Raw genomic sequence first — 12875 nt, 5'->3', positions numbered from 1 at the left:
TTGCCGGGAGGGGAATCCTAGCTATGTACGCATGCCCGCAAACAGCTAGGTCTGACATCTCACCCTACCATAACACAAAACCAAAAGGAGTACATCATGGTCAACACCCCCTTGCTTTCGATCAAATGTGGACCGCGTGTGGGCCCACGGATGTGTTCTTCTGGAGTTAGATGGGCGAGAGCACATACGAACCACACCTGCAGGTGGGCCGATGTGTGTGTGTGTATGTGTGTGTGTGTGAAAATGATGTGGTGTGATATTTAAATAACCAAATCACAAATTTGATGTGGCACATGTGCATCGCAAATTAACCGGACATCCCCGACCCCACGGAGGTTCATCTAGTACGAAGTAGTATTATGCCCCCCCCCACACACACTTTGAGTCGGTGGGAGGGGGCATCTCACCAAGGCTTATTGTAAGACAGACCAAGAAGAATCGCCACCTTGGTCGTATAACCTCTCTTGTTTGTTGGGTCAAAGTCATGCATGGGCATTCCACACGCGACCCCACAAAATAGTCTAGCTTGTTGTCAATAACCACGTGTATGCCAGCCCTAAAAGTTAGGTCTCAAATCTCACCATGATCGATGTACGACTATACGGTAACGCGGACCAAGAGAAGAAGAATCCACCCTGGTAACCTCTCTCACGTTGTTGGTCAAAGTGATGGACGTCCACGCGGGCCCACTAATATATAGGCCGTCGATGATATATAACCAAGCGAGGGAGAGTGTCCAAAGACAACCACTACATGTATGTGCCCCAAACATATGTATGGACATGCGTGATGCATGCATATATGTTTGAATACCAAAAGCACAACATTTTGATGTGGCGCATGCATGCGTCAAAAACCGCACAGTCACCACACATATCTGGTTCATGACGCGTCGAGTGCTCGCCCCCCCCCCCCACTTCGACCCGGTGGGACGGATTCGTGCGTACACATGCGCGTGAAGTGTAGTTGCATGTACCGAACCGTATAAGATGAACCAAAATTTAATCCCCTCCTAATTATAAGTCAAATTAACCTCTATCGCTGTCGGTCAAAGTGATTGACCAAGCAGGCACACAGAGATGGACGAAGAATCTCACTGATAACCCCATGAGTGAGTGCTAGAGGACAACCGCCATCGGTTGCTTGTGGGCCAAACACATGTATGGAGATGTGTGGTTTGAATACCTAATATATATGCAGAACTTTGATGTGGCACCTGCCTCGGAAACCTTTAAGTCCCCCACACGAACCGAGGTTCATGACACATAGTATATATATGTTGCCCCCCTCCCCTCTTTGACGCGTAATATATACTCCTACGTACCGTAACACAACCCAAAAATAATCCTCCTTGTTCGTCAAATTACCTTTCTTGTTGTGCCATATATTAGATGGACAACAACCTCGCGGGCCCATGGTGGGAAGAGTCGCAGGAGAACGAGTGACAACTATCGTTTGCAGATGGCCCAATGTGGTGATGATGTTTTTAACACCCAATATGCACAACTTCTTTGTGGCACCTGCCTCGGAAACCAAGAAGTCCCCACATGGAGCGAGATCGTTCATGATTTGTATGTAGTATGTGCTGCCCCGGCCCCCTCCTCCCCTCTTCGACATGTACTATATACTCCTACCGCAACACAACCCAAAAAGACACCTCCTTGTTAGGTCAAAGTGATGGAGGACAACCTCACGGGCCCACGGATGGAAGCATCGCACGTGAGTGACTGTCCTATATGACGCGTAGTATTGCCCCCAACCACCCTCTTCAACGTGTACTGTATATAGACTCCTACCGTACGTAACAAAAACCAAAAAATGACCATCCTTGATAGTCAAATTAACCTCTCTCATCGCATGTCATAGTGCTCGACGGCGACCTCGCGGGCCCACACGAGTGAGTGTCCTAGGACCATCGCGTGCATGTGGCCCAAAGATGCATGTCAAACTTTTTCTGCAGCGAACATGCGATCAAAGGAGTTTAGTGTTGAAAATTGAAAAAAAATAGATAGCATTTGTCTGTTTTTTATACATTTATTGATTTCCCAGGTATTTAAACGTGCAAAAATCGAATTTGATCTACATGGGACACGTGATAGTACACAAAAATGGATTGTGAAATCATATGTGTACGTGTCCCTATGTGCATGTTTAGTCCCCATGCAAGAAATTTCTAAAATCAAGAATCTTGATTTTAAAATCCAGTAAATCCAAAAGTAAGTTGAAATTCATGAAACTTATCATGGTTTCATATGGACACCAATTGACTGTGATATTTTTTTCAAATTTGAGACAAGTTTTGATATAATCTTCTTACATACAGGAAATTATAAATAATTATCAACCAACATCGCAAACGGACTCTTCATTCCAACCGTGTGCGTTAGACCAACAATGTACGTGTCGTGCTTCGGTTAAGCAATAAAGCGATCAAAAAGTATGTGTCGCGTACGCGTCCCATGAGCATGTGTGAGTTGATGAGACACATGCTAGCAGGCAGACCGGGAGGCCGAGGCATTCGCGTGTTCGCTACGCACTCACCATGGGGCGTGCTAGTTGCTGTGTGAAATGACAGTAGGCATGCTAGCAGTCTGCTGTGCAGGCTCCCCGGCAGGCGAACCAGCCCTTTGACCGCCACCCACCTCGCTCCCACTGCTCCATATGAATGGCGTGCCCAATCCGCTGGTCATAATAGGCGACTGCACACCCCATCCACAGTTGTCACCGCCGCATGGAGTGTATTAGGATTTTGCCGAAGCACACCATCGGTGGGAGTGGCGATGCCGGGGCTGGTGAAGCACCCGCGCAACACATGAAGCTGGGCGTAGAGGTTGCTGTCACCGCCGATGAGGTCTCGCGCAGGCAGCAGCGCTACCTTGACTTTGTCGCCGTCGTCGTGCCTGATACGTCTCCAACGTATCTAAATTTTTTGATTGTTCCATGTTGTTATATTATCATTCTTGGATGTTTTATAATCATTTTATATCATTTTTTGGTACTAACCTATTGACATAGTGCCAGTTGTTGTTTTCTGCATGTTTTTTACATCGCAGGTAATCAATACCAAATGGAGTCCAAATGCAGCAAATTTTTGTGAATTTTTTTGGATCTGAAGACATCTAGTGGGCTGGAGAAGCGCCTGGGGGTGCTCCGAGGGGAGCACAACCCACAAAGGAACGCCTGGAGGCCCAGACGCACCCTGGTGGGTTGTGCCCACCTCGGGTGCCTCCCAAACCGACTCTTTACTCTATAAATACCCCAATATTCCATAAACCCTAGGGGAGTTGACAAAAATCAATTCCAGACGCCGCAGAGTCCAGAACCACCAGATCCAATCTAGACACCATCACGGAGGGGTTCATCATGCCCATTGGTGCCTCTCCGATGACGCGTGAGTAGTTCTTTGTAGACCTACGGGTACATAGTTAGTAGCTAGATGGATTCCTCTCTCTCGTTTGATTCTCAATACAATGGTCTCCTGGAGAACCATATGATGTAACTCTTTTTGCAGTGTGTTTGTTGGGATCGGATGAACTTTGAGTTTATGATCAGATCTATCTTTTTATCCATGAAAGTTATTTGAGTATTCTTTGATCTCTTATATGAATGATTGCTTATAGCCTTGTATTTCTTCTCCAATATTTGGATTTTGTTTGGCCAACTTGATCTAATTATCTTGCAATGGGAAGAGGTGCTTTGTAATGGGTTCGATCTTACGGTGCTTTATCCCAGTGACAAAAGGGGAACCGACACGTATGTATCGTTGCTATTAAGGATAACAAGATGGGGTCTATTTGTACATAAATAGATCTTGTCTACATCATGCCATCGTTCTTATTGCATTACTCCGTTTCTCCTCGAACTTAATACACTAGATGCATGCTGGATAGCGGTCGATGTGTGGAGTAATAGTAGTAGATGGAGGCAGGAGTCAGTCTACTAATATAGATGTGATGCCTATATAATGATCATTTCCTGGATATTATCACGATTATTTGAAGTTCTATCAATTGCCCAAAAGTAATTTGTTCACCCACCATTTGCTATTTTTCTCGAGAGAAGCCACTAGTGAAAACTATGGCCCCCGGGTCTCTTCTTTAATATATTTGCCTTTGCAATCTATTTTCCTTTGCTTTTATTTTCACATCTATTAAACCAAAAATACAAAAATACCTTGCAGCAATTTATTTTATCCGAGATCTATTTATCCCATCTATCATATTTTTATCACGTCCGTTTACCAATTTTTGGCGCCGTTACCCGAAAGGGATTGACAACCCTTTTAACACATCGGGTTGTGAGTATTTGTTATTTGTGTGCACGTGCTGTTTACGTCATGTTGCTTGGTTCTCCTACTGGCTCGATAACCTTGGTCTCATCACTGAGGGAAATACCTACCGTTGTTGTGCTGCATCATCCCTTCCTCTTTGGGGAAATACCGACGTAGTCTAGCAGACATCAAAAGGAATTTCTGGCACTGTTGTCAGGGATGATCATCAACATCTACCAGGTTCCTAATCACCAATCTCATCTCCTCGTGATTTACATTATTTACCATTCGCCTCTCATTTTCCTCTCCCCCACTTCACAAAAATTTGCCGTTTTATTCGCCCCCTTTTTGGTTCGGCATTTTGCTACCAGATCTTTTTTTGTGTGCAATCTTGTTTGCCATTATTGTCATCATGGATAGTTCTTCCTCTATTGCGTGCACTCCCGAGAACGAGGTTCCCAACTTTAAACAAAGGGGCGAAGAGAATTTAAAAGATGCTTGGTATAGGATTTGCAACACTCATAATAGATCTATCCGTAAGCAATCTACCGTTGTTCTCCTTTGCTGTTTTTATGTGGGCATCACCACTTGGTATAGATTCATTCTTGATATGATTACCGGTGGAAATTTCTTGATGTGTCCCTCTGTTGATGCTTTTAATGCTACGGAAAATTTGGTAGGCTCACCACCTCTTATGATTAATGAAACACCTTTGACTCTTGAGCATGTCATGGAAAGATTAGATGCTATTGAAAAGAAAATGCTCACTGAATAACACATTGAAAATTTGGATAAAAAGATGCATAATCTTGCTACTAAGTTTGGGTCAAAAGAGGGAGAAAATTTTAAGTTGTTAAAAGGAAAGGGGACCGTGATTCATGAAAGAATTGAAGAAAGCCCGTCTCGGATCGACAAACTGGAAGAAATCTTTAGTAATTTAAGTACGGCTTTTGCTTCTGCTAAAACTATTAAAAAACTCTTGTAAAGATTGGCAAGACTACTCAAGTCAGTAAGAACAAGGGTGCTACTTCTAGTAATAACAGTAAAGAAGATCTTAAGATGATTAGTATCCACCCGGATTTTGTTGAAGTTATAAGAGATCCCTTGGGCAAGAATGAATTCTTTAAATTTGTTCCTAGGGGTAGTGTCGTTGAAAATCTTTATGATAACTTTTTGAAGAATTCTAAGTGTTTGATTGAAGAGTTGAACAAAGATGACAAAACTTAGATCCTTTGCTTTATGCCTAGCTAAGGGCGTAAAAAGATAGCGCTTGTTGGGAGGCAACCCAATCAATAAAATTTATTTTTGCATTTTGCTTTCTGTTCTTGAGTGTTTGCACAATTATGCTACTGTTATGATTGTGTTTTTTGTTTTAATTAGTGTTTGTGCCAAGTAAAGCCTTTAGGATCTTCTTGGGTGATAGTTGTTTGATCTTGCTGAAAACAGAAACTTTCAGGCTCACAAAAATAATTTTCAATTTTAACCGGAGCGTGATAAAATACCAATTCTTTTTGCAGAAGATTAATATAAATGTTGCTTAGGTCGTCCTAATTTTTCAGGATTTTTTGAGTTTCAGAAGTATTCGAAATATCCAGATTGCTACAGACTATTCTGTTTTTTGACAGATTCTGTTTTCTTTGCGTTGTGTGATTATTTTGATGATTCTATGGTTTTCTTTGAAGAGCTTTGGCATAGAAAAGTTGGAATACAGTAGATATAATGCAAGAATAAAATATGAATGGGTTGCAACAGTACTTACAGTAGTGATTTGCTTTCTTATACTAACGGATCTCACGAAGGTTTTGTTGAGTTTTGTGTGATTGAAGTTTTCAAGTTTTGGGTGATGTTACGATGGATGAAGGAATAAGGAGTAAGAAGAGCCTAAGCTTGGGGATGCCCATGACATCCCAATCTATTATCCAAAGAGAAGCAAGCAACTAAGCTTGGGGATGCCCCGAGTGGCATCCCCTCTTTCTTCTAATGACCATCGGTATTTTACTCAAAGCTATATTTCTATTCGTCACATACTATGAGTTTTGCTTGGAGCGTCTTGTATGATATGAGTCTTTGCATGTTTTGCTTTTTGTTTCAAGTTTTGATTCATTGCTGTACACACCTATTTGAGAGAGCCAAAATTATGCCATGACTTGTTAGAATTGCTCTCTATGCTTCACTTAAATTTTTATGAGCTATGGAATTGCCCTAGTGCTTCACTTATATCCTTTTGAGCACGGTGTGCTTTAGTGTTTTTGAAGAAATGCTCTCTTGCTTCACTTAGATTTATTTGAGAGTTAGTAAAATTTTCAAGAAATTCTCTCTTGCTTCACTTAAATTAATTTGAGAGAAAGTAAAATTATGCTCATGATCTTCACTTATATTTGTTTGAGCTTTTCAAAAGCAAGACATGAAAATTAGTTCCAAAGTGATAGATATCCAAGAAGGATATAATAAAAACTTTCATGAAGATCATTGGAAAAAATAAACTTGATTCTTTGTAATAGTTTTGAGATATGATGATGTGATATGTGAGTCATGTTGATGAGTAATTATGCTTTAGTAAGAATATTGGTGTTAAGGTTTGTGATCCCCTATGCAAGCACGAAAGTCAATAGTCATGCAATGAAATTACATCCTACTTGTGGTGCATTATTCGGTATTAATTATGCTCAATGCTCGCTTATGAGATTGTTCGTTTCTTGGTTGGTCGCTTCTCAATCTTTTGCTAGCCTTCATTTTGCACTAAGTACGATCACTACTTGTGCATCCAAAATCCTTTAAACCAGTTTTGCCACATGAGTCCACCATACCTACCTATATGCGGTATTCTTTTGCCGTTCTAAGCAAATTTGTATGTGACATCTCTAATTTGCAAAATAAATTTCTCTTTTCTGTGCTCGTACTGCTCACGAGGCAGTGAGGGGTGGCCAATATTTTCCATGCTAGATGTGTTATTCTCAAGATGAGTGTTTATTCACTTGTCATTGCACGAGAGTAAGGCAAAGGTATTAGGGATACCCAGTTCCGAAATGAAAAATGAATTTTCTTTATGTTGTCAAATAATAAATTCCTTGGAAAGTGTTGGTACGGAGGGCACCCGTGGATACGGTTAGCCATGGAAAGTGAAAGTATGGTGGAAAAGGAATAAACTTTATTTTCTGTTTGGGAACCGCCTATGATGTATCTAGCATGGAAAGTGTTCGGAGCTCTAAGTCATTTTTGTTGGTGGGAAAAGTATCCCTCTCAAAATGTTTTTATCTCTCAATTTTCGCTTTGATCTCTGGCACCTCTACAAATCCCTACTTCCCTCTGCGAAGGGCTTTCTTTTACTTTATGCAATTTTTTTTAATTTGAGTCTCCATCTTCTCTTATAAAGCACCAACTAGGGGGCACTATGATCATACTTGAGCATTGGGTGTAGCTAATATGCGAGCGTGTTTCATGAATGGATCAATGATTGAGCATGATGGGCTAGGGATAACTTATTTTAGCATTGATATTTTGAAAGACATGGTTGCTTGTTGATATGCTTGAGTATTTAAGTCCTCATGTCAAAACTAGACTATTGCTTTGAACAATATAAATGTCCAAATGTCCATGCTACAAAGAAAAGAATATGAGATGACATGTTAGGCAGCATTCCACATCAAAAATTCTGGTTTTATCATTTACCTACTCGAGGACGAGCAGGAATTAAGCTTGGGGATGCTGATACGTCTCCAACGTATCTATAATTTTTGATTGTTCCATGCTGTTATATTATCATTCTTGGATTTTTATATTCATGTTATAGTCATTTTATATCATTTTTTGGTACTAACCTATTGCCATAGTGCCAAGTGCCAGTTGTTGTTTTCTGCATGTTTTTTACATCATAGGAAATCAATACCAAACGGAGTCCAAATGCAGTGAAACTTTTTGTGGATTGTTTTTGAACTAGAAGACATCCATTGGGCCGGAGAAGTGCCTGGGGGGGGGGTGCTCCGAGGGGTGCACAACCCACCAGGGCGCGCCTGGGCTGGTGGGTTGTGCCCACCTCAGGTGCCTCCCGAACCGACTCTTTGCTGTATAAATAGCCCAATATTCCAGAAACCCTAGGGGAGTCGACAAAAATCAATTCCAGTCGTCGTGGAGTCCAGAACCACTAGATTCAATCTAAACACCATCACGGAGGGGTTCATCATGCCCATTGGTGCCTCTCCGATGATGCGTGAGTAGTTTTTTGTAGACCTACGGGTCTGTAGTTAGTAGCTAGATGGCTTCCTATCTCTCATTTGATTCTCTATACAATGGTCTCTTGGAGATCCATATGATGTAACTCTTTTTGCGGTGTGTTTGTTGGGATCGGATGAACTTTGAGTTTATGATCAGATCTATCTTTTTATCCATGAAAGTTATTTGAGTCTTATTTGATCTCTTATATGCATGGTTGCTTATAGCCTCGTATTTCTTCTCCGATATTTGGGTTTTGTTTGGACAACTTGATCTATTTATCTTGCAATGGGAAGAGGTGCTTTGTAATGGGTTCGATCTTACGGTGCATGATCCCAGTGACAGAAGGGGAACGGGCACATATGTATAGTTGCTATTAAGGATAACAAGATGTGGTCTATTTCTACATAAATAGATCTTGTCTACATTATGTCATCGTTCTTATTGCATTACTCCGTTTCTCCATGAACCTAATACACTAGATGCATGCTGGATAGCGGTCGATGTGTGGAGTAATAGTAGTAGATGCAGGCAGGAGTCGGTCTACTAATCTTGGAAATGATGCCTATATAATGATCATTGCCTGGATATCGTCATGATTATTTGAAGTTCTATCAATTGCCCAACAATAATTTGTTCACCAACCGTTTGCTATTTTTCTCGAGAGAAGCCACTAGTGGAAACTACGACCCCCGGGTCTCTTCTTTAATATATTTGCCTTTGTGATCTATTTTCCTTTGCTTTTATTTTCAGATCTATTAAACTAAAAATACAAAAATACCTTGCTGCAATTTATTTTATCCGAGATCTATTTATCCCATCTATCATATTTTTATCACGTTCGTTTGCCAATTTTTGGCACCATTACCCGAAAGGGATTGACAACCCCTTTAACACACCGGGTTGCGAGTATTTGTTATTTGTGTGCAGGTGCTGTTTACGTAGTGTTGCTTGGTTCTCCTACTGGTTCGATAACCTTGCTCTCATCACTGAGGGAAATAGCTACCGTCACTGCGCTGCATCACCCCTTCCTCTTTGGGGAAATACCAACGTAGTCTAGCAGACATCAGTGCCTCCCCAGCCGAAGTTGGAGGTCCACAGCTACTCTAGCGACGACTCCGACTCTGACGGAAAACCGGTTAGCCCCCCTTTTGTTGGGAACAAAAACCCTTGGTTATGTTCACCCAATCCATGAAATCGGAGTAAGATTCGTTAGATCTGTGTAGTGTATTGATTGTTTGAATGGTATCTATGGTTAGTGATTAATTGTTTGTTTTGTACAAATGATTTTTTGCTAATAATCCGACTAGGGTTAGCATGCATGCTAATAATGTTGGGAATCGTAGCATAATTAAATTTTTCCTATGCTCACCAAGATGCATCTATGGAGTCTACTAGCAACGAGGGGAAAGGAGTGCATCTACATACCCTTGTAGATCGCGAGCGGAAGCGTTCCAATGAACGTGGATGACCGAGTCGTACTCGCCGTGATCCAAATCACCGATGACCGAGTGCCGAACAGACGGCACCTCCGCGTTCAACACACGTACGGTGCAGCGACGTCTCCTCCTTCTTGATCCAGCAAGGGGGGAGGAGAGGTTGATGGAGATCCAACAGCACGACGGCGTGGTGGTGGATGTAGCGGGTCTCCGGCAGGGCTTCGCCGAGCTTCTGCGAGAGAGAGAGAGGTGTTGCAGGGGAGGAGGGAGGCGCCCAAGGCTGTAGCTTGCTGCCCTCCCTCCCCCCTTTATATAGGCCCCTGGGGGTGTGCCAGCCCTGGGAGATGGGATCTCCAAGGGGGGGGCGGCCAAGGGGGGAAGGGGTTGCCTTGCCCCCCAAGGCAAGGGGGAAGCTCCCCCCTAGGGTTCCCAACCCTAGGCGCATGGGGGGAGGCCCAAGGGGGCGCCCCAGCCCACTAAGGGCTGGTTCCCTTCCACTTTCAGCCCACGGGGCCCTCCGGGATAGGTGGCCCCACCCGGTGGACCCCCGGGACCCTTCCGGTGGTCCCGGTACAATACCGGTAACCCCCGAAACTTTCCCGGTGGCCGAAACTTGACTTCCTATATATAATTCTTCACCTCCGGACCATTCCGGAACCTCTCATGACGTCCGGGATCTCATCCGGGACTCCGAACAACTTTCGGGTTTCCGCATACATATATCTCTACAACCCTAGCGTCACCGGACCTTAAGTGTGTAGACCCTACGGGTTCGGGAGACATGCAGACATGACCGAGACGCCTCTCCGGTCAATAACCAACAGCGGGATCTGGATACGCATGTTGGCTCCCACATGTTCCACGATGATCTCATCGGATGAACCATGGTGTCGAGGATTCAATCAATCCGTATGCAATTCCCTTTGTCAATCGGTATGTTACTTGCCCGAGATTCGATCGTCGGTATCCCAATACCTTGTTCAATCTCGTTACCGGCAAGTCTCTTTACTCGTACCGCAATGCATGATCCCGTGACTAACGCCTTAGTCACATTGAGCTCATTATGATGATGCATTACTGAGTGGGCCCAGAGATACCTCTCCGTCACACGGAGTGACAAATCCCAGTCTCGATCCGTGCCAACCCAACAGACACTTTCGGAGATACCCGTAATGCACCTTTATAGTCACCCAGTTACGTTGTGACGTTTGGCACACCCAAAGCACTCCTACGGTATCCGGGAGTTGCACAATCTCATGGTCTAAGGAAAAGATACTTGACATTGGAAAAGCTCTAGCAAACGAAACTACACGATCTTTTATGCTATGCTTAGGATTGGGTCTTGTCCATCACATCATTCTCCTAATGATGTGATCCCGTTATCAATGACATCCAATGTCCATAGTCAGGAAACCATGACTATCTGTTGATCAACGAGCTAGTCAACTAGAGGCTTACTAGGGACACGTTGTGGTCTATGTATTCACACATGTATTACGATTTCCGGACAATACAATTATAGCATGAACAATAGACAATTACCATGAAGAATGAAATATAATAATAACCATTTATTATTGCCTCTACGGCATATTTCCAACAGTCTCCCACTTGCACTAGAGTCAATAATCTAGTTACATTGTGATGAATCGAACACCCATTGCGTCCTGGTGTTGATCATGTTTTGCCCTAGGGAGAGGTTTAGTCAACGGATCTGCTACATTCAGGTTCGTATGTACTTTACAAATATCTATGTCTCCATTTTGAACACTTTCACGAATAGAGTTGAAGCGACGCTTGATATGCCTGGTCTTCCTGTGAAACCTGGGCTCCTTCGCAAGGGCAATAGCTCCAGTGTTGTCACAGAAGAGAGTCATCGGGCCCGGCGCATTGGGAATCACCCCTAGGTCGGTAATGAACTCCTTCATCCAGACTGCTTCCTGTGCTGCCTCCGAGGCTGCCATGTACTCCACTTCACATGTAGATCCCGCCACGACGCTTTTCTTGCAACTGCACCAGCTTACTGCTCCTCCATTCAAAATATACACGTATCCGGTCTGTGACTTCGAGTCATCCAGATCTGTGTCGAAGCTAGCGTCGACGTAACCCTTTACGACGAGCTCTTCGTCACCTCCATAAACGAGAAACATATCCTTAGTCCTCTTCAGGTACTTCAGGATATTCTTGACCGCTGTCCAGTATTCCATGCCGGGATTACTTTGGTATCTTCCTACCAAACTTACGGCAAGGTTTACATCAGGTCTGGTACACAGCATGGCATACATAATAGACCCTATGGCCGAGGCATAGGGGATGACACTCATCTTTTCTATATCTTCTGCCGTGGTCGGGCATTGAGCCGTGCTCAATTGCACACCTTGCAATACAGGCAAGAACCCCTTCTTGGACTGATCCATACTGAACTTCTTCAATATCTTGTCAAGGTATGTACTCTGTGAAAGACCAATGAGGCGTCTTGATCTATCTCTATAGATCTTGATGCCTAATATATAAGCAGCTTCTCCAAGGTCCTTCATTGAAAAACACTTATTCAAATAGGCCTTTATACTTTCCAAGAATTCTATATCATTTCCCATCAATAGTATGTCATCCACATATAATATGAGAAATGCTACAGAGCTCCCACTCACTTTCTTGTAAACACAGGCTTCTCCATAAGTCTGTGTAAACCCAAACGCTTTGATCATCTCATCAAAGCGAATGTTCCAACTCCGAGATGCTTGCACCAGCCCATAGATTGAGCGCTGGAGCTTGCATACTTTGTTAGCATTCTTAGGATCGACAAAACCTTCCGGCTGCATCATATACAACTCTTCCTTAAGGAAGCCGTTAAGGAATGCCGTTTTGACGTCCATCTGCCATATCTCATAATCATAGTATGCGGCAATTGCTAACATGATTCAGACGGACTTCAGCTTTGCTACGGGTGAGAAAGT

Source organism: Triticum aestivum, chromosome 5D, assembly GCF_018294505.1.
Source record: "Triticum aestivum cultivar Chinese Spring chromosome 5D, IWGSC CS RefSeq v2.1, whole genome shotgun sequence".
Taxonomy (NCBI): Eukaryota; Viridiplantae; Streptophyta; class Magnoliopsida; order Poales; family Poaceae; genus Triticum; species Triticum aestivum.
The sequence above is the reverse complement of the archived record's forward strand: the minus strand, read 5'-3'. Positions refer to the sequence as shown.